The following is a 21,572-nucleotide window of genomic DNA, read 5'->3' on the forward strand; positions in this document are numbered from 1 at the left end:
GGGTTGCAGCATTAGTGCAAGTGCTGTTTCTCCAGAAAATTTTTGTTCTAGGGTGTCCAGACAGTGTCTGGAGCTGTACAGTTGCAAGCAAGCACATAGGATAGGTCCTGAGTGTCTTGGGTAACAGGAACAGCTGTTCTCATGAATCATCCTGCTCTTCCTGGTCTCAGCAATAAATTGTGCACCTGAAGTTCTTTGGAAGCATTCTGGAAAGCAGAAAGTGCAATACATAAAGGTAATTTAAAAACAATTCTGAGTTCATAGATCTCAACTAGGCCTTCCTGAACTATATAAGTGAGCATTTTAATTGTTTGGTATCCAAAATAGAATGGGATGGGGATGCTGTCTCTCTTTGGATACATCACCTTGTAGTATGGATGTAATGCTACCAGTGATGCTCAACTGTGCTTCAGAGGGAAAGGACCCTGACCCAGCTTCTGCAGAGGCTCTTCTCTCTGTAAGTAGGCTTGATGTGAGGGATCAATGGCTGAGCCAAAATGCAGCCACCTGAAAAAGCAACATCCCTAAGGAGCCAATCTAATCTAATGGCAGTGCAGCTTGGAAATAATTTCTTGGAATATTTCTTGTGCTTTCCTCAGTGCTGTATTTCTTTCAGTTTTGAGTCTGCCACCAGGCAAAGCCAACACTATGCCTCCTGTGGTGATGGCCTAAGACAGTTCTGTGGAGCACCTGAATATCTCTGACTTTTCTTGTATTGGTTGGTGGTGGGTTCAGGCTCTTGTAAATTCACTATATTTATTTGGTTGTGCTGCAACACCACGTAGAGCTTACAGAGTGTCTACCAGAACAAGCAGGGCTGAGGAGCTGAGCATCTGGTGTGCTGAACAGCCTGTGGGGTGATGAGGATGTGGAATGGGTGTGATATCCCAAGAAACATTCCCCTCTGGGTGAATGTTAACAGCATTTGCTTGGTGATTCAGAATGAACTCACCCAAAAGTGCCTCACACTGCCAGTGAACTCTTTGCAGACAGAACTGTGGTAACACAGAATATTCTTGGTCTCCAGCTTGTTCCTCACAAAATGAAAGTTGCATGTGATGTTGATGGGTTTTTTTCATGAAACAGATGCTGAATGAAGAAAATTTCATTTCTGCTTCAGGGATTTCCAAATGGGGAGGGATAGCAATTATGTTCACTGGACTTGGCACCCCAGTCTTCTCTGCTCCTCAGTGAAATGAATTTTATCATTGTGGGTGTCAAGGACAGGTGTGGACTCTGACAGATCATTTGCAGGGACGTGCATTGTGGAAGCCTTTATAAGAGTAGAGAAATTTATTGCAGTAATACAAACATCTTTACACAAGAAAAGCAAATTATTCTTCATTGACTGTAAACTTGCCAAGAAAAATGTGGGTTTGAAACTAAAGAATGCAATGACAATGTTCTGCTGTATGGCACAGCTTGGCACATTAGAGCTGTGGAATACACCCATGGGAATGTCTGTAGGGACTTGATATGAGCCTAGAGCAGTGGCTAGGATATGCAGGCAATAATTGCTGATGATATTTTTATTTCCTTTTGATTGTCAGAGTGACTCGAAGGGAGCATGGCACAAACTTGGGGCATAAAAATCCTCTCTGCTGGTAACTATCAGTGCTGCTAATGAAGGAGCATATGCTGATCCGAGCTCACAGCAGCCCACTTTGATTTGGCTTTCTAAGGAATGCTTGCTCTTAATGAATAAAGAGATTTGTCACTATTTCCAGATTACTTTTCTGGTTAAATTACTCATAATTTAGCTGAATGCAAAACAAACATAATTGACTTGTGGATATGCCAGTTAGACAAACCTGATGCCTGTTTCCACAGCTAAAGTCAGCATGTGCCTTCAATACCTCGTGGTGTGCTGGGGAGAGATGGAGAAAGAGCTGTGACCTCCTTCACAGTACAGATCTGGATTCTCTTCATCCAGTCTGGTTTGGGGAGGTTGTGAAAATTTCTCACTAAATGGGAGGCAAAGTGGGCTACTCTGTAAGTTAGTGGTGGCTCTCTGGCCCCAGTCTGTACTGATGCTGGTGTTGATTTTTAGTGTCACACCTTTTTGCATGCTCAAATTCCTTTGAAAAATTCAGTACAGAGCTCAAAGGTTACTTCTGCAGATGAGTTGTGGGTAGCCACTGAGACAGATACATCAAGTCTGTTGTTACCTCTCTACATCTGCCTATCTGCACCTCTGTCACTAGCAAAATATTACAGTTTTTCGAGTTCTGCCTGACCAGACTCCATGCCCAAATCTCATCACAGGTACTGAGAGAAAGTGATGAAATTCAAGGATGATTTGAAGTTGGATGCCCTGGTGCTCAGTCTCTTGTATGCCGTGACTTGGGAAATGCTTTGCTAGGGTTTCTGTGGAAGATGGAAATTCCTCCAGTAGCTGATATAATTGTGCATTTCTTTTTTTCCTGAATTCACCTTTTACTCTGAAAGAAACCTTTGGTTTGGTGTTGTTTTTTTTTTCAAGAAGCCTCAGTGACTCTCACATGCCTCACAAATGGCTCAGCATGTGATTCACCTTTGGAAATCCAGGGAGCCTGTGTCCCTTCAGGTGCTCCATGCTGTCCCCACATGAGTGTATCTGTGTGCCTGTCCTCTGTGTGTGTGGTAGTGAACCAGTGACTTGTGGGTCTTACCTTTTGTGCCACAATTATTTTAAGTGGAGAAGGAAGAAAGAGAGTGAAGGGGAATCTCAAGATGGCAAACTACAAGACATTATTCTCAAGTGCCTTTTACTTTCTAATCCCACTTAATTTTCTGCTATTTAACGTGGTCATGGTGAAAAAATCCTCATTAGCATTTCCAGCAAGAATTAGATAAATCCAGGAAACAAAAATCTTGTGTATTCATGTCATAGGTAGTAGACTCATAGAATAGCTTGATTTTGGAAGGAGCTTAAAGATAATTTCATTCCAACCCTCCTGCCATGGGCACGGACACCTTCCACTAGACCAACCTGGCCTGGAACACTTCCAAGGATGGGGCAGCCACAACTTTTCTGGGCAACCTGTTCCAGTGCCTCAGCACCCTCACAGCAAAAAATTTCTTCCAAATTTCAAATCTAAATCTACCTTCCTTCAGCTTAAAGCCATTCCCTCTGTCCTATCGCTATGTGCCCTTGTAAAAAGTCCCTCTCCAGCTCTCCTGTAGCCCCTTTAGGCACTGGAAGGTGCTCTAGGATCTTCCCATAGCCTTCTCTGGACTGAACAACCCTAGCTTCCTCAGCCTTTCCTCATGGCAGAGCTGCTCCATCCCTCTGATCACCTTGGTGCCTCCTCTGGGCTGGCTCCAGCAGGTCCCTGTGCTTCCTGTGCTGGGACCCCAGAGCTGGATGCAGCACTGCAGGTGGGGTCTCAGCAGAGCGGGGCAGAGGGGCAGAATCCCCTCCCTGCCCTGCTGCCCACGGGGCTTTGGATGCAGCCCAGCACACGTTTGCCTGAGTTTGCCATGTTTGCCTCTACTTAAATAATGGAGTATTACTGATGCAGTAATATCTTTGCTTACTTCCTAGTCCAAAATCTAAAGAAGCTTTACATTTCATTATGAACAAGTACCAAGAGCTGGTTGGTTGGCATGCAAGTATGTTTAAAAGTCTGAAAAGAACAGTCTAGGTAATCCTTGCATACAGTGATGTCTGTCTCCTGTATAAGGAACTGTTAACTCTCATGCCATTTTCCCCCTTCCTCGTACCTATTATTTTGAGTCCTTTCATCTCATCTTTAAACTACACAGGAGCCCAGTCATCACCCATGAAGGGCAGAGGAGAAAAAAGAAGTATATATTTTTAGACAACTCCTTTGAAATAAGTGTTTGCCTAAGGTACTGCGTTATGCATTGACTGTATTGAAAGCTGTGTCTTAGTCTCTCCTCTGAAAGTATTCACCCAAGGCATTGCATAGTGCCTGCACACTGAGAAGAGAAGTGATGACATCTAACAGCACCTACCCCCAGTACCCCCTTTATTTTAGAATGCTGCTTACTGTGGCAGAAAGAAGCAAGGTGCATGACACAAAGCCTTTTTTCCACCAAAAAAAAATTCTCTTTTGAAAATGGCACAGAATAAAAACTGCAGGTTCAAGGTCGGAGAAGGAAAAGGAGAGGGGAATTTTTATTTTTTTTAAGTGTCCTCAGCAAGGTCCATTTGGCAGCCTGTTGCCTGCTCCCCATTCTGTCCCACTACCTGTTTCCCAGAGGGAAGGTGCTATGGTGGTGCAGGCAGTGGCTGCTTCCCAGGGGAAGCAATCCCAAATTTTGTCATTTGCAATGATGTGACGCGGAGAGCTGGGAGCTGGTGGCGGCTGCTCTCAACACGGACAATACAGTGGCAGCTCCTGATAGAGGAAGAAAAGGCACCGAAATCCCCTGCTGAAAATGTTCACAGCCCAAAGAATCACCCTGTATTTTTGCATGGCATAGATTTGCAGTTATTAATTTAGAAGTGGAAGGAATAATTGTCTAGAAACTGACAGCAGTGACTGTATTGAATACATCTCACTCTTTAAAACTTAAAAGGTCTTGGGATAAAGCTAGCTACATTAAAAAAAACCAAAAACTTTTTATGTATTCAGTGGCTTCAACAGATTTTTTCATTGTCTTCCAATATCTGCCTAGTACTTGAAAATTTGGTTCCCTTTAGTCAGAAAAGTACTATTCCAGTTTTCCTGCCACCTTTATCTCTTTTTTTTACCAAAAAAAAATTTTTGTGCTTACACTAGAACTATATGGCTTGCTATCTCTTGTTTGATTTCAAATTATGCCTGTAACACAGTACAATGCTGCTGCAAAATGTCTCCTGACAGTCCCAGAAACCTCCTGCATGGAAGAGAAGTCTCCTCTGACCCAGGCTAACTGTCGTGCCTCGCTCCTGGGGCGCCTGGAGCAGTGAATGGTAATGTTGGTCATAGACGATTCTGAGCACTCGATACATTTCTGCCTAGTTCAGTTTTTCTGTCTCCCAGTTTGGATCGAGGGGATACGGAGATTTTTGGCAGTACGTTATGGGCTGCAGAAGTAGCAGCTGGTTTCCAGTCATCTTCTATATTCCTGTTAGCCTGCATTAATGGTGCAGCTGTGCCAGTGTCACCCTTTGAGCCTGTGCCCAGTTGGCCTAAAGCAAACACAATTCCACAGGAGCCGTAGACGGTGCTGTCCCTTTTGATGCGGAGTCTGGCTGCCTGTGGCATGGAATGCTATGCCTTGCAGGGAAGTGGAGGGTTCAGCACAGGAGATCAAATTCTTCACAACTGTGGAAACATCTGTAGGGCAGGGCACGGCTGCTTTTTTTTTTGGAGTTTCACTCCAAATGCATGGAGTTCACACTCCTTCTCTGCTCGACTATTTTGGAGTAGGAGCCAGAAGGGGAAGGGTCAGATGAATGAGAACAGCGTTTGTGGGGCAAAACTCTGTCCCTGGAGTGAGGACCAGATCAGAAGGTGATGAAGCACAGAAACCTCTGTTCAGAAATGCATCAAGGCCAGGACACAGCTGCAGTAGTATATTGGTCAAAGGAGTGCTTAGAGAGGTACTCTTTTTCATCTACTATTCAAAATCCTGAGACCTGACAGGGATTAAAAGAGGTGCTAACAAAGGGCAATGTAATGGAGCCTTGCTGGCCATAGTGGCTACTGCTGCTCAGTGGGGTCAGGGGATGCACAGTGGCCAGCTGGGCAGATGATCCATCCTGAGTCTGGAGGGAAGGATGGCTGGGTGGGGCTTGCTGAGAGTCTAGCATGAGAGGGAGATACAGAAAAGGACCTCAGGAGGAGTATTGTGTTACCTAACGCTGTCTGTGTCATTAATTGCTGTCTTCCCTGATGGGGGAGACGTTCAGATTTTTGCCAGGAGAAAAGAGGAGGCGAATGGGACTTCATGCTTCTCAGTCTCCAGATAGGTGTTTATTCATTCTTATCTAAGGAGTACAAGCCACTGGCGTGGCCTAGACATAGCACAGAGCAGAGAATGCAGCAAGAAGACAACTTATCAAGATCTCATAGTCTTTTTAAAGGCTTAAAGCCTTGAAAGCTTAAAACACAAGATATTTTCACTTTTTTACCAATGTCCAATAAGTTCCTAAATCACGTAGACAGGAACTGTGGAATTCTGTATCCAATCATCCCAAACCAGTATTGCTGCAAAATATGGAGTTAGTGAAGAAGGAGAAAGAAGCTTTTAGCTACAACTTATCCTCCATTTTGAGGTTTTCTACTTCTACCTATTTACTATGCAAATAGACCTAAAAACTCTAAATTTTTCACCCTGTGATCATATCACATAATATCCTATCACCTAATTCACACCATTGTAGATTCAAATTCTTCCCAGAGGCTAGGCAAATTTTCCCATGGACAAAGGTCAAAACCAGTACTGTCCAGGGGGGGTAAAACCTTTCAAAGCAGGCAGAGAGATATTCTCTGCATTCTAGGTTCCCACGTTACCAGCTTCAGCATCTGAGAAAACAAAGGTCATTTTACAAAGCCAAAATTTTAGGACTCCTGCGAAAGCAGGAATTCTGTTTGCCGGGGTTTCTTTTTCCACAGCAGAAGTTACAGCTGCTCCCTCATCTCCGCTTACTTGGGCTCTGCAGCAATCGCTGCAGTTTTCCTGCCATGAGCAAGGGTGGCTCTTCCCACAACATCTGTATAAAACAGACAGCTGTACGGCTTTCAGGGGTGGTCTGTAACCTGTCATGACTGGTTGTATTTCCTACCATGATCCTCACAGAGAAGAGAAGAGAATAGGGGTGGTCCAGAAATTATTACTGAGGAACCCCAGATTTGCATTGCAGTTGACTGTGGGGTTTGATGAAATTTCAGGTGGGATTTATGGAATCCTTATGACCCTATGTCTCAGGATTTCTCTGCTAGATAGGCCAAAAAAGAGTTTTTGTTTTAGAGAGACTTCAATGCTAGCGGAGTATCAGCTGCACATATATCTGAGATAGACAAGGGAGTACAATTAGCCATATTTCAAGTTCTGGTATGTTAAAATGCATAGATTGTGGGTTGGCCTTTGAATTTACAGCACCTGAATGTGAAGATTCCTATCAGATGGTAACATCCCTGGTGATGATGGGACTGCTATGATCTGGTACCCTGTTGGTCAGAAACGTCTTGCCAAGTGACAGATCACAGAGCAGACAGTAAACTCCACAACTCTGATGCAGCATCAGTTATTTTAATCACATTCTCTAACCCTGCCCTGCTTGGGTTATCTCACCTGAGACCTTTGAGTAAAACTAGGTTAAAATGTACTTGCAAGAGAAAAATTTTGGAAACGTAACTCACTGGCAGTGCATTAAATGAGCAAATTTAAAAGCCAATGTGAATGAAGAAAATGGAAGAAAGGTTTCTGAAGCCAGTGACTAATCGAAGCAGAAATAGGGCACTGGCTGTAATTTGTACCTGAAACCTGTGAAAGCTGACCCCAGGCTTGCAGTTGTAGAGCAGGTCTAACCCCTAACAGGCTTGGACAAGTAAATAAGAACTTGCAGCAGTGAAAGTGCCTTATTGTGACTTTGCTTGTGGGAGCCAGTGTTTTTCTCAGCCAGGCTACACCTCACTGTGTTCTCCTCAACATAAAGCTCTTTCACTTAGGCTTAGTTCCAGTGTTCAAGATTTCTGTGTATTTTTAGCATGTTGTTTGTTTATCATCTGCCATATATTTCTTATAGCAACGGCAGGGCAAGTTAAACATGGGGTCTCACGTCTAAAATAGCTTTTCTTGGAGAACACAAACAGTGCTTTTATACTCTCTGGTTAGGATTTTTTTGGGGGAGGGAAGGGGAACTTTTCTAGAAAGAATAAAAAAGTGGAAAATCTTTGAATCTGACACTCTACAGGTAAATCAAAATGTTTAGATTTATGTGCAAATTTTGCACATTTGTGCAAAGAAATTTTGGTGCTGAGGGTTACCTTAGCATTTCTTTTTGTGGAAAGAAATGTCAATGGGCATGAATGTGTACGTAAACACACACAGAACATAGCTACAATGACTCATGCAGACAAAAGAAAAATTAGGAAAGCTGACAATGCAAGGGCTGGTATTTAAAGCAGGAGGGGTGTGTAGTGAGCATTCTTGTGGAGTAGCCATTATTTATTAAGTAGAGGCAGAGTGAGTGGAGCTATACAAAAATATAATGAGACATGCTTCAAGGAATTTTCAGCCTATTACAAACTCAGAAAAAACCACTGCAGGCACATAAAGTACATTAAGTGCTGGTACAATTTAGCAGTAGTGAGGGAATCTGGCTGAGGTCATTGTTGAAAAGCATTGTGAAAGCAATGAGTCTGGAGGAGGAGGAGAGGGGAAAGTCATCTGAGGTGAAATTCTTTGGAAGACTTAAGTGGACCTGACACCAACCCCTCTGCGTAGGGTGAATTTTATCCTTGACACTGGAGAAAGATGACTTCCCACTTGAAGAGGCAATTGGGGGAAGGAGGAGAAAACTGAGGCAGGTTGGACTGGAAGGAAAGATTTTATGGTGGAAATTAAAGGAGCTTCAGAACATCATGGTGAGGGGAAGATACGAGGAAAAGAGGAAATAATTTGGATGTATGGAACTACAAGATGACAACTGAGCTTGATTGGAGCTAGTCTGGTTACAGATGGTACTGAGATGGTTTTTGGCAGCTGAGTCAATCCATTTCTATATGAAATGTAGAAAAATTGTAAATAAAACAAGAGTAGAGGAGGAGAAAGCTTTATTTAATTAATTCCTTACCTTGGCATTGGTTATCCTTATTTTGGGAGTGTGTTGTTTCTTAATTTAAAACAAGAATGATTATCTATGGCCTTTGTCATGGTGGTGATCAGAAAACAGAAGGGGACCTATTGCTGTGGGGTTGTCCAGTGATACCTTAAAAAAATACATCTATGAACCCAATAAGTATGAAGAAAGAAAAGGGAAGATCAAAGGTGGGATGGAAAAGAAGTTGCTGATTAAATTGCCTGGAGAAGGGAAAAAAAAAATTGAAGTGTCATCTGGATCTGAGAAATGAGTAGTAGTGAGGTAACAGCAGGAAAGGCTATATGGAGGGAGCTGACTCCGAGTCCCCAGGTGCCTCCCTTTGTTTACACTGAGTTGGTTTTAACTAACAGAGAAGTATATCCTGGTGGGGGGGTGGTCCCAACACAGAACCCAAGGCTAGGCTTTGCTTAGTTAAAGGTTACTGCTGACAATACCATCTTATCACAGCAAGCTGAAAAAAAATGCAATGGGACTTCCTAGTAGTGAATTTGAGGGAATTTTCCTGGTTTCTGGTTGCAAGGGACAACATAATAACAAATTGTGGCTAGTATAGCATGGCTATTGGGCAGGTTTCAAACTAGCTGTGGTTTTAAACAGAATTTGATGAAGTAAAAAACCTTACCTACTCTATAAGTTGTAAAAGAAACCCCTTTCACATTCTCTTTTTCCATATTATTACTGTGCACTCACTCAGGCTGCACACTCACAGAGGAGCCAGGTTACAGGTAGCAGATGATCCTGGCTGCTGTCTACAGCAAAACAGGGAGAGAAGGGGCAGATGGTCTTCCTTCCAAGTCTTCAGAGCATAAATTTCAGGAAGGAATTCTTTATCCTTTTAAAAGCTGTGTAAGAACATCTTCTAACCCCGGGCCTGTTAAGCTGTGAATGCCCAGCCTTAACTTTTGCACAGTGAAAACAGAGCTGCTTCGTTGCTTTTGGGTGTGATCTTTGGCTCTCCTGTGGCGTAACTAATGAGTGTGGTAACACCTCACCTCTGCAGCCTGACCTGGCTTACATTTTGTGTGGGGAGGTCGAGACTTGGGCTGAAGAACAGTGCATTTAGTTACAAATATAGGTAAACTGCGTGTTGTTTCCCAGATACCTGACTATGCGTTTGGGAGCGGGGAGGGAGAGTTTGCCATTATCTTCAGTTTCTCCATTCCCCAAGTCTTCAATTCAGAGCAAGGGTCCTGGAATTTATGGCCTCCTACATTTATTTCATAACAGTGCAGATGCTTCTAAGTCAGTGAATTCAACCATCCTGACAACATATTTGCTTTTTCCAGCTGTCTCTTCCTGGAATGCTCAGAGACCCTGTGGCCCTACTTGAAAAATATCTGTTGTTGAGAAAGAGTCTCTAAAGATTATTCATGTACCATAAGTAAATATTTTGAAATATTTACTTGTATACTAGATGACTTTTCACCTGTTTAGCATGTTAGTTAGTGTGAATATACATTCTGTGTGTCTCCTCAGCAAAACCTGGCTTAGAATATTCCATACAGATCTGGAAAGAGAAACCTGCAGTTTAGGGAAAAAGATGTATCTGTGGGCTGCTGCCCCTGCTAGTTTTCAGGAGTTTATTACTCTTAGGGGAAAGCTTAATAGTCTGTTAATTGAGAAGACAGAAGATCTTTTACACTTGGCTGCACACTATTATTAGGAGCATAGCAATAAAGGGAACAAACCTTAGCCCACACATTCAAGTAAAAATTTGCAAAATAAGTTTAACAAGATAGTGATGAATTATCCACGCTACAAGGTGTAGCAGAGCACAAAAGGGCTAATAGCAATAAAAGCATTGATTACTGACAGGGATTCTGCTCATTTTTATTACTGCCATAGACAAGGTACTTGTTTCTGGTGCTTCTGATTTAATCCACAGATTGTAGAATTGCAAGTCTATAATGTCATGGAAAGGTGGAGTCCAGCCTAGTTTGCAGAAAATTACTAATTTTTTCCAAAATCTCACCACTTTTTAAATTTTGGATCCAGACAACTAGATCAGAGTGAACACTGAGTTCCTGTGAGGTACAGAACAGTTTGTTCTGAGGTTTTGCTTGCTTTGTATGCAGGCAAAACTGCTGCTTTTCAGAGGGTGGTCTGATGGTGCTGTGATTCACACGTAGTAGCAGTGGTACCATGACAACTTCAAACTCAGCCGTGCCTGTGAATTTCATCTCCCAGGGCCAGCCCCATCTTTTATAATTCCCATGGTGGCTTTCTTGGTGTTTTTTTTTTTTTTTTTTTGTAATGGTACAGTGTCACTCTGAACTGTTCCTAAGGTTTTAATGCAAGTTGTTATTGTTCCAGCTTAAACAAAGAAAAGAACACAACATTAAATTTGCGAACACTTCTGGGGCTTATGTTTTTATATCAAAGTAAATTACGGCTCTGTAAACAAGAAATGATTTGATAAACTCTTGTGATTGATTCTTATCAAGTTAAAAGAAGTCCAGCACGCAGCCTTGCTGCCAGGACGGAGCCCCTGAAATTCTGATCTCAAGCATTCTTGTGAGTAGCTCCTGGTTCTTGCATCTGGCTTTGCCTGGGCAGGGCCTGAGCCTGTGTCTCCGTTCCAGGGAAACCAGAGGTCTCTTCCAAAAACAACTGTGGTCTTTTGAATGTGCATATCTAAATCCAGTGTGTTCCAAATGAATCTGCATCATTTACCACTTGAGAGAGGGTCTTTTCAAAAGCCAAGGTAGGCGCACCTGCACTGGGGAATGTAGAGACTGTGCAAGCATTGCAAGGGAGGGGTAATAAGTCTTTTTATGTTTTGTTTTAATCAGACCATCACCCATTTTTGTAGACAAGCAATTGGTTCCAGGACCAATGAAGGCAACGATCCAGGGGGAAGGCACAGCACCACTAGCTGTCCAGTCCTGTGCCCTGTGCAGCCCTTTTGGGAAACAAGGTGTCTGCAGGAGCAGTGGGCAAGCATTTCTAACATGCATATTTTTAAAACTTTATGGTTTGCTGAAGAAGCTTCTGTTTATGGTCCTATTTAAAAAAAAAAAAAAAATAAAAAATCAGGGCTTCAGTGAAGCAAGGGTTTGCATCTGACATGGTGAAACAGCTACATTGTACGGAGCAAGGATTTTACCAGGAGGAGGATTTTAAGTAAACCCATTAACTCCTATTTCTGCAAGCACACGGAGGTAGCTTGAAGCAGAGGAGCAGGCTCTGTTGCTGTACCAAATTTGTGTTGGCCATCAGGTTATGGGACAAGATGAGTCCTTGCAGGTGCTAAATTTCGAGTATTTTCTTCTGTGAAGTTGTTTGTTTAAAAATACATATAACCAAGGCTTTTGGTGAGTGTGGCAGGGCCCTGGCACCAGGACAGGCTGTCACTGTCCCTTGCCTCCCTCATGGCAGAGCTGGTCCTGCTCCCAAGCCACCTCTGCTCCCCGTGGAGATGGTGGGACAGAACTGCCTGTGAGGCCCCACCATGCCCTGCTGGAGTGACCCCGTGCTGTGATGGGAGTAGGATGTCTGTTGTGCACTCAGAGGAGGCAATTCTCCTTGTTCAGGAGGAGCACAGGGTAGGGGCCCAGGCAGGGCATTTGGTGGTGACATCTGAGAGCCATATATATATATTCCAAACATCTGGAAAATATATGGAATTTGCATGCAAGATGTGCATTATCCCCTGACGTACTTTTGTAAATCCGAAAATGGAGGGCAGGGGGGAACAGCACCAAGCTGAAGAAGAGGAACTTTTCAAACGTTTCAAATGCATTTTTAAAAAGCAGACCTATTGTGTCTGCTGACAAGTTCTCACTAGCCTGAGGTCTCCTCATACAAATTGCTCTGCCAAGAGCTGAGATTATTTTGGGCCTGCCTGGATTGTGTCAAAGCCGTTTGCACCCTCTTATCCTGGCACCAAGTGTACTGATGTTCTGCTCTGGCTGGGTCATGCTGCTGCTCCAGCCCGCTCAGGTACGATGCACACACTGAAACCAAACAGGTGCTGGTAGTGGGCACTTCATTCAGTCCTTGGAGAACAGAAGGACTGTGCCATGTCCCAGGAGAGGGCTCTGGGAGCCAGGACTCTCAGGGGCACTTGGGCATTGCTCTGAAAGGAGGAGATGGGGCATGAGGAGAGTGCTTCTGCTGATGGCAGCTCTCCTCCGCCAATGACTCAATAAAACCTGGCAGCCAGCTGGATCACCACCAACACAGTGTCTTGAGGTGCTGCTAGGACAAAGTAAAAATACTGTGACTGGTGTGGCATTTACACTGTGCCCACATCTACGAGCTACTCAGAGTGAAGGGAGTCTAAGGAAATGTGAACTTGCTAGAGCTGTCATGGATAAATTTGGAGTATGACACTAGCACAATACAGGAGACAGTGCACAAGCCGATGCTGGCTTCCAGCTAAGGGTTCCACAGCCCTTTCTCTCCTAGAGCAAGGTATGCCATGTGTGGAGAAATGGCAGCACAGCCTGTCATCAGTGTCACCATCTGGGGGGGAATCTCAGCCGCTGCACAAACCAAGCACGTGACAGAGACTGAAACGCACGCAGCGAAGGGAGAGGACGTTTCTGCTGTTCTTTTTTCACGTCGGTGAAACTGCGCAACTGCGTCTGCAGAGAAGCATGAAAATGCCTCGCAAGGAAAACTCGTGGCAGCAGTTGGCGTGTCACAGAGCAGAGATGCCGACAGACGGCTCCCAGGAAGGGAATGGCAGCGCCACGCGGGAATAGCAACATCTGCCCACCAGGAACCAAGATCTGGGGCCATGTTTTCCAACAAAAGAAACGAACTGACAGAGTCTGGGCAGCTGCCTCTGCGAATGGGGAGCCTTCAAAGATGTGCGTCTCTCTCCTGCAATTTGACAGCCCAATCATGTGTGACTCCTGGTGGCTGCTCTTTCCTCAAACACTTGGTTTCCACCCCTGCAAATGGACTTGGTGCTCTGATAGCCTACCAGCTGTTCTGTTTTAAGGCAACAAACACTTTGCAAGTATTATTTTTTGACATGTGCTTGTTTCAGTATGTTCAGATGTGAAAATACTTAACTGCATAATGCCCCAGATGTCTGAAGGCCTCTCGGGGATGAGAGCATGCACTGGTGATACTGTAGCCTGGAACAGTGTTTTTTGTGTGCATTAAGAATGACTACAATTAGCAATGAAAATTTAGGGCAGGAAACCACCTACCCAGAGAAGAGATCAACTACAGACAGAGCCATGCACAATAATTCTGAAAACTGAGCAGTATTTGACATCCAGATAAAATGAAGATAAGTCTGAAACTCAGCTGCTCAAAAAACAAGTTAAAGTAGGTCAGTGAGTTTAGACCTAGCACTGCAGTTTGAACAACTCACAGAAAGTATCTGCATATTTTTCAAAACATAGGCACTGCCTAAAGCCATTGCTTTGCAGCAGATCCAGAAGTCGACTGAACATCCAAAAGCCTAATCCAAGACCTTCCAATGCTGCAATAACATCGAAAATGAGACTAAATCATCACCCTCTTTTAAGAAGTGTTCAGTCAGGGGAAGAAATTTAAAAGGGTTAAGCTTCATCTGACACATGCCCTACTTCTCATGTGAGCTTACTAGGGACAGCAGTAGGAATACATCTCTGTGAGAGCAAGCCAAGCATGAAGCTTGGTTTTGGCCTCGGAGTCACACTGTTATGGCCCATCTTGGGGCTTGTGTGGGGCCACAATACTTCCCCCCAGCTCAGTCCTGCCCACCAGCTGCTTCATGCAAGGGCAGAGCCTGCCCATAGCTAGGGCTACCACAAACCTGCCCTGTGACAAGGCTGATTCACTGTTAGAGTGTGGAGAAGGAAAGGCAGCAAATGTTCAGCTTCCCCTGGGCAGTGTAGGTGAGCTCCAGGGTGATAATGGCTCTCTCAGCACGGCACCCAGAAATGCAGCAGGCTGGGACAGTCCTGTCAGAAACAACTGCCCTGGCACCTTTAGGAAAACGTGCTTCCTCACCAGGGTCCAGTGCTAGTAATAAAAATAGTTAATGTTAACTTGTTACTGGGGAAGAGCAACAGCATTGGCCAGTTACTGGAGCTGGCACATGAATTCTCCCTTTTTGTGTTGGTATTTCCTCTCTCCTGAGAACACAGAAGCTTCTGGTTCTGGCACGCCCTTTCTCTCCAGGTTTTCAACACATAACATGAGAGTTCATTAAAAAAAACAAAACAAAACAAAACAAAACAAAACAAAACAAAACAAAACAAAACAAAACAGAAGAAAGAAAAATCACCCAAGCCAGAATAAAGTGACACCAAGTAACTGGCTAGAATTCTTAATCTCTCTTGATAGCACAGGGAAGCTTGTACAGACTTTCACAGTGAATGACTCAGGTTGGTATTTAAATTTATTTGAGAAAAAAATCACCCTAAAAATATAAGTGAAGACTAATGCCGTTTTCTAGGTTAGGTCTGCCTTATTTAGTGAGCCTCATTACATGTTCAATGACATAAAACCAGGTGGCAGTTGACACACTAAACCAGTCTAAACAGGTCACAGTCTGCTCCAATGTCAATCATTTGCCTGGGGTCAGGAAGTAAAAGTAGGCCATGACTTCATTTCTAAAGGCACCAGATTCGGTTTTGTTCCTTGTTAGTTTTGCTCAGCTCCCATGTTGAAGCGCAGTGGTCACGTCCATCCTGTGGAAGTAGCAGAACCTGAGGCTGTGTCTTTGTACAGATCCACTGCACAGGTTTGCTGCTCCTCCTCACTGGGCAGTGTCCACCCCTGCCTTTTCTGGCTGCTGAAAGGGTGGTTGTTTGTTATGCCTCTTGCCTTGAGCAAAAATCATTACAGATTTCACAGAGCAGCTCTCTCAAACAGCTCGTTCTATGTGTGCCAAAGGTACACAGTCATGAAACACAGTCACTGGGATGAAAGTCTTGGCTAATAGGCTGGCATCAGGATCTTTCCTTTGGTTCACATCAGCTGATTGATACCTCTGGTGCCTCCCTTTTCAGTTAGCAGGGTAAATGCAATAGCATAGCTTTTTGCTAAAATAGAGTTTCTGAAAATATATTGTATGCAGCAGCAAGGAAAGGCTGATGCTGTGGAAAACAACAGCTTTTGTAAAACTGCATTTTCTGGGGAAAAAAAGCACAGATTTATTTCAATGGACAATAGTTAATACTACAATCCTACCAGGTTGTTCCTTGCTTTCCTATCTCCAAGTAGTATCTCTATAGGAAAAAAAATAATGTTCTTTGAAGTACGAAAAACCAAAATACAACATTTTACTTTCTTTTCACCTACAATCCATCTGTAAGGTCAGGAATTAGAGAGCATGTCTTTAACATTGACATGTTAAAATGCACAGAAAGCAGCAGTAGGTCAGCAGAGAATTGGCCTGAGAGTTTTGCACTGGGGACACACCCCAGTCTGAATTTCCTTTAGAATGCAGCAACACTCACACTGTGTGATACTTCATCATGTCAGTGGTGCTTTCACCGGGTGTTTTGGAGGCTTTAGTAATAAAAACATAGGCAACTGCTGAATCAAGTGAAAATTCATCACAATCCTTTTAGATAAGATGCTGTAGGACCCTTGACACAAGACTTTCGGTGATAAATTTCTATTGTGTATTAAATAAAATTACTTAGAACCATATTCCAATTTTTAATTTCAGGCAGCTGTGTGGATCATCAACATTCCTAAAGGATCTGAGGTAAATTCAATTACTGAGAAATGTTCCACCTGATATAGAAATGTTGAGTGGTGTGCATTACATTATTAGATGTTTGTTTATTGATTTCTGAGGGGTTATCCTATTATAGTTTTTTAATCCTTCTAAAGACTCCCTCAGGTTTTCGAAAAGCACTCTGGGTCTGAACAGCCACACTGAAGGAGCAATTTATTTGGTCTTAGTGTGAGAGGAAAAAATCAGCATTTTAAAATTTGTCACCATTTGGAAGCTGAGATTTAAATTTGAGAAGGGTCAAATCTGGATTAAGTATTTTAGATGTACTTCTCAACAGAAAAGAGTGAACAAGCAGAAAAGTTCTGAGACAGGTCATGGACGGAAAAGAAAATATTGCTGTGCAAGTATTAAGAGAGAAATGTGCTGAAAACTAAGATGGAAACTTTCTAAACTCTGATACTGAAGCATAAACTGGACTTCAGTGGTATCTTCCATTAATTGTTGCCTTTATCATAATTCTGTGTGGACCAGTAATTTTGGTATAATATAATACCACTTCTTTTAGACACTCACGTGATCTCTTTTCTTGTGGCTCATTCAAAGTACAACTTTACATACTAGAGACCGGACAAAAATTAATTCTCCAATTCCATATGTCTGAATATGAACTTGAGACTGAGTCATAAGCAGTTAAAAGTAAAATCCAAGTTCTGAGATCTCAGAAAGAAACGTGTGCTTCACAGATGCATAAATCCATTTTAGTTTTGTCAAGTAATGTAGTACTAGTACTTGACATTAGGTGGTAAAATAAATATGTGACCTGTTTTGTTCAGTTTTGGTTTGGTTATGGTTTATGTACTTGTTTGGGTTTTTTAAGAGTACTTTTTAGACTTGTTTGTGAACCTCCAAACCAAGCTAAAGTTGGTTGTGGGAATATTTGGTGGAGACTGCAGACTAAAGTGAGATTTTTTTTCTCAGTGGAAATGTTGATTACTCATTTTTCTTGTTTTCCTTCCTAGGAACTCTCTCCAAGGTTATGTATTTTAGGATCATAAGTGTAATTGTATCCTCAGAGCACATCAGTTCAGTTTATGTAGGGAGCATCATGGCATGTGTCATATGAATTCACTGGTCAAATGCTGTCTAATGCTGGTCTGCTTTAGTTCAGATTATCAGTAGTTTGCAAGTATAAGACCATGATCTTTGTTGTCATTCAATAGATATCTAAACCAGAGATCAGCAAACCTTTTTTCTCAGTTATCCTGCTGTGGACCACACAGGCTCCTTAGTGACAGAAACAAGAAGTACTCCAATTTATTGAGTTTGTTGTTCTGCAGAAATTAGTACTGCTGTGTTTTAAGTTACAGAACAACTGGAAAATAACAAGTCGTATTCTATTTACAGAAGCACATTTCCTAGGATAAAACTGAGAAGTCAGCCTTGTAACCACAGCTTAGCATCTAACACTGAGAAATGAGGGTAAGTTTTAATAAGTTCTTTAATAACATTGAAGGTGTGTATCAACAGAATGCCACAGCTTCTGGAAGTATCACAGCTGTATGTATTTTCAATGTAAAGTATTATTGGCTTAGAATAACATAACTGAAGTACAAGGAGGAAAGATGTTCTACTGAAAAATCTATTTTTAGCTTCAAAGAAACTTAAACAGAAGAGGTAGAAAACATTAGGTCACTGATGGCCTTCTCCAGAGCCCTTAGAAATCAATGGGAAATTCTGGATTGAATGCAATCAACCACAGCAAATGTGAAAGCTTGGTATGAAAACACCCTCATAAGCAAAGAGATAGGATGTCTGATGGTTGTGCATGCCAGAAAATTACTTTCTGTGGGGATTCTTAAAAACATTGCTTTTTCAAAAAATAGATGTAAAAAACATTGGATGCTATGTTTTATACCTATTTTCTAGGGTCCAGGCTTTTAAATGCAGCCCAGTGATTCAATTAAGAGTGAGGAATTCTAACGTGTTCACACATTTCTCTCAAATTTGTGAATTCTTCACATAACTGAAAAAATGCCTAAGTTTAAATTACTTTTATGTATTCAGGCAATCTCCTGAAATGCATTGTCATTGTGGGCAAGTTCCTGTAACTGTTATTGAATCAAGTTACTCATTATTTCACTTCACATTGTGTTAGCACTTCATTTCTAGAACTGGTTCAAAGTTACATATTTTGTTGTATCTAGTAGTGAAATCTCCAATTAAGCAAAGGGGTTGAAAGAAGCAATATTTACACTGACAGAGGAATGCAGGAAAGTTTCCTTCTTGTAATACTTGGCTGTAGTGAGTTTTATTAACCTTTTATTTTGCTGTTGTAGCCAGGTGACACCGGTTATTCACTGCACAATCTAAATTAAACAGCAGCTGGTTGGCTCCCACATTATTCTGTATAAGTATTTCAAAATTCATCCTGGTGTATCACTTTCCATATGTTTCACGCTGAATTTTAAGCAGAGGAATGTCTGTCTCAGCCTAGATACTTCCAGTCACACCTTCCCAGTATAGAAAGTCCTGGTTAATAATTTAATCACGAATATACTTTTTCTAGATCTCCAGAAGCATTGGCATTTGCTATTGTTCTTCCCAATTCTTTAGACAAAAAAAAAAAGGGGGGGGGGGGGCAGGAGGGGGGAATACTTGTCCCTATTTAAAAAATTCTGTCAGAAGCAAGACCATAGCAACAACAGTAAATAGCCAGCAAATATCCTGTATACTAGGGAAAATGCATTATCTTTTTTTTTCCCCCCCTTAAAAATGACATTTTTAGTGTTTACAAGCTACTCCTGCCCTGATTAGACATAGATCTTACTGAAATCATTGAACATACCCAGCAAGATCTCATTTATCAAGATTACAGGTGAAAGCTTAGAAAATGGAGGATTTTAATAAAGTCAGCAGCAAAAGGCCAGAAGTGTCTTCGTGCTCCCCAGGCAGTGGGATAGCAAGGCATGCTGTACCAGTGAGAGGGGCAAATACCTCTTCCCTGTTTTCTGTGCAGTGTGAACACACTCCTAATCTGCTCCTAAACCCACAGGTTCAGGTTCTTCTATTTCAGCAGACTATGTAGTATAGCTGTGGCTGATCTTTTCTCATGCTGTCTCATGGTTTTTGTGGGCTTTCAAGGCTATTCAGCATGAGAGGAAGTAAATTATGAAGCTTTTCCTAGAAGGGTGTTTCTTTTTCCCAGGGTTATCTGTGTCAAGTAGCAGATTAATTTGAAGAGGCAGTGGAGCCATAGTAGCTAATTTGCACAATGATGAGTGAACACTTTGATTGTTTCTTGTTCTTCTGATGAATCATAAAATTATTTAGGTTGGAAAGGACTTTAAAGATTGTCTGGGGTTCCAACTCCCTGCCATGGGCAGGGACACCTTCCATTATCCCAGGGTGCTCAGAGCCCCATCTAACCTGGCCTTGAACACTTCCAGGGATCCAGGGGCAGCCACAGCTTCTCTGGGCAACCTGTGCCATGGCCTCACCACCCTCACAGAGAAGAATTTCTTCCTAATATCAAATCTAAATCTGTCAGTTTGAAGCCATTCCTCCCTGTCCTGTCACCACAAGTTCCTGTAAAAAGCCCCTCTCCATCTCTCCTGTGGGCTCCTTTTGGCACTGGAAGGTGCTTTGAGGTCTCCCCAAAGCCCTGTCTTTTCCAGGCTGAACAATCCCAACCCTCTCAGCCTTTCCTCATAGGAGAGAGGCTTGGGATGCTGAGAGGGCTGTGACTGTGTAGCCTAGCTGAAGAGAAGGTTCAGGGGGTTCTTGTCAATATATTCAAGTATCTAGAACAAGGTACAGAGAAGAAGTGGCAGGTTCTTTTCAGTGATGCCCAGTACCAGTACAAGAGGCAGTGAGCACAAACTTAAGCACAGGAGGTTCCCCTTCAACAGAGCAGAAGATTTTTTATTATGAGGGTGACATAGCCATGGCAAGGTTTCCCATCGAAATTGTGGAATCCCCATCCTTGGAGATATTAAAAATTCTTCTGGGCACAGTGCTGGGCAGTCTGCTCTAGACAGACTTACAGTTTACAGCCCTTTTATTGTTAAACTTTAGAAGTTTGGAGTTGTTCTCCCACAACAGGTCCCACACAATAAAATAAAATAAGATAAAATATAGCTTTTCTTTTTTTTTCATTTCTAGAATGGACTTTTCTGATTTTAATTTTTCTCAGTTATTAAATTAGGAGTGTTATAGTTGGTCTATCAGTCTATGAAATTTCAGAAATGAAGCTTATTCAGCTGCTGGTCTGTTACATCAGCAGAGACAATGGCAATACAATAGTATCTCTTCTTGGGGTGTAACATGATTCCTGAGCTTGTTCTGTAGCTCGCTGAAGATAAACGGAGAATGCCCACTGAGTTTATTCAGACCTGAATGAGAATCTGAATTAAATTCAATGCACAGAGAAAGATAACATTTCTTCTTCTTTTTTCTTTTTTTTTCTTTTTAATCTGCAGGACTTGAAACTCATCTAACAGCTTTGCCCACTGAGTAAAAGTCACTTTTCATTTAGCAGCTTTTAGGTGCATAGCCTTAAAAAGAATATAATTTATTTTATCATTGCTGGTTAAATTACTTAGCTTACGATGCTTCTGAATGTGAATGTAGAGAGTCTAGCTGTTAACTTTCTCACAGTATTTCACAAAAGTTTAGCATGTATTTCACGAGTCAGAGACATCTAGACTGGATGTTTATTTTTTTTACCTGAGTAACTTCTGAGTAATTTGCAAGAAGCGATAAACACTGAAGTTAGAGTCTGTAAAACACCATGGCATAAAACCGCCAAGCTCCTCATTACGAAGTTCAGCCTTATATTTTTGATACGTCTCAGTTCTATAATGGTTTCAGTTTACAGATTTGAAAATGCCTAGAAGACTTTATCAGCACCTTATCTGTTTCAGTGCATCCTTTGTTTTGCTTAAATATGTCTGCCTCAGTTGATATACTGCCTAAAGGCCAATAGAGTAGTTTTTCATTTGGAACAAGTTCTAGAATTTAAATCAGGAAAAGACCTCTTCTGCATTTTCTGTCAACTTTAGAAAAAGTCTATAGAAGAAATTACATAACCTAGATTCACAGTTACAAAAGGATTAATAGTAATATTTTGTATTCAAGGGGACAAGAGAGATTGGTGTTATATAATATTTCAAAGCT

Source organism: Aphelocoma coerulescens, chromosome 1, assembly GCF_041296385.1.
Source record: "Aphelocoma coerulescens isolate FSJ_1873_10779 chromosome 1, UR_Acoe_1.0, whole genome shotgun sequence".
NCBI lineage: Eukaryota > Metazoa > Chordata > Aves > Passeriformes > Corvidae > Aphelocoma > Aphelocoma coerulescens.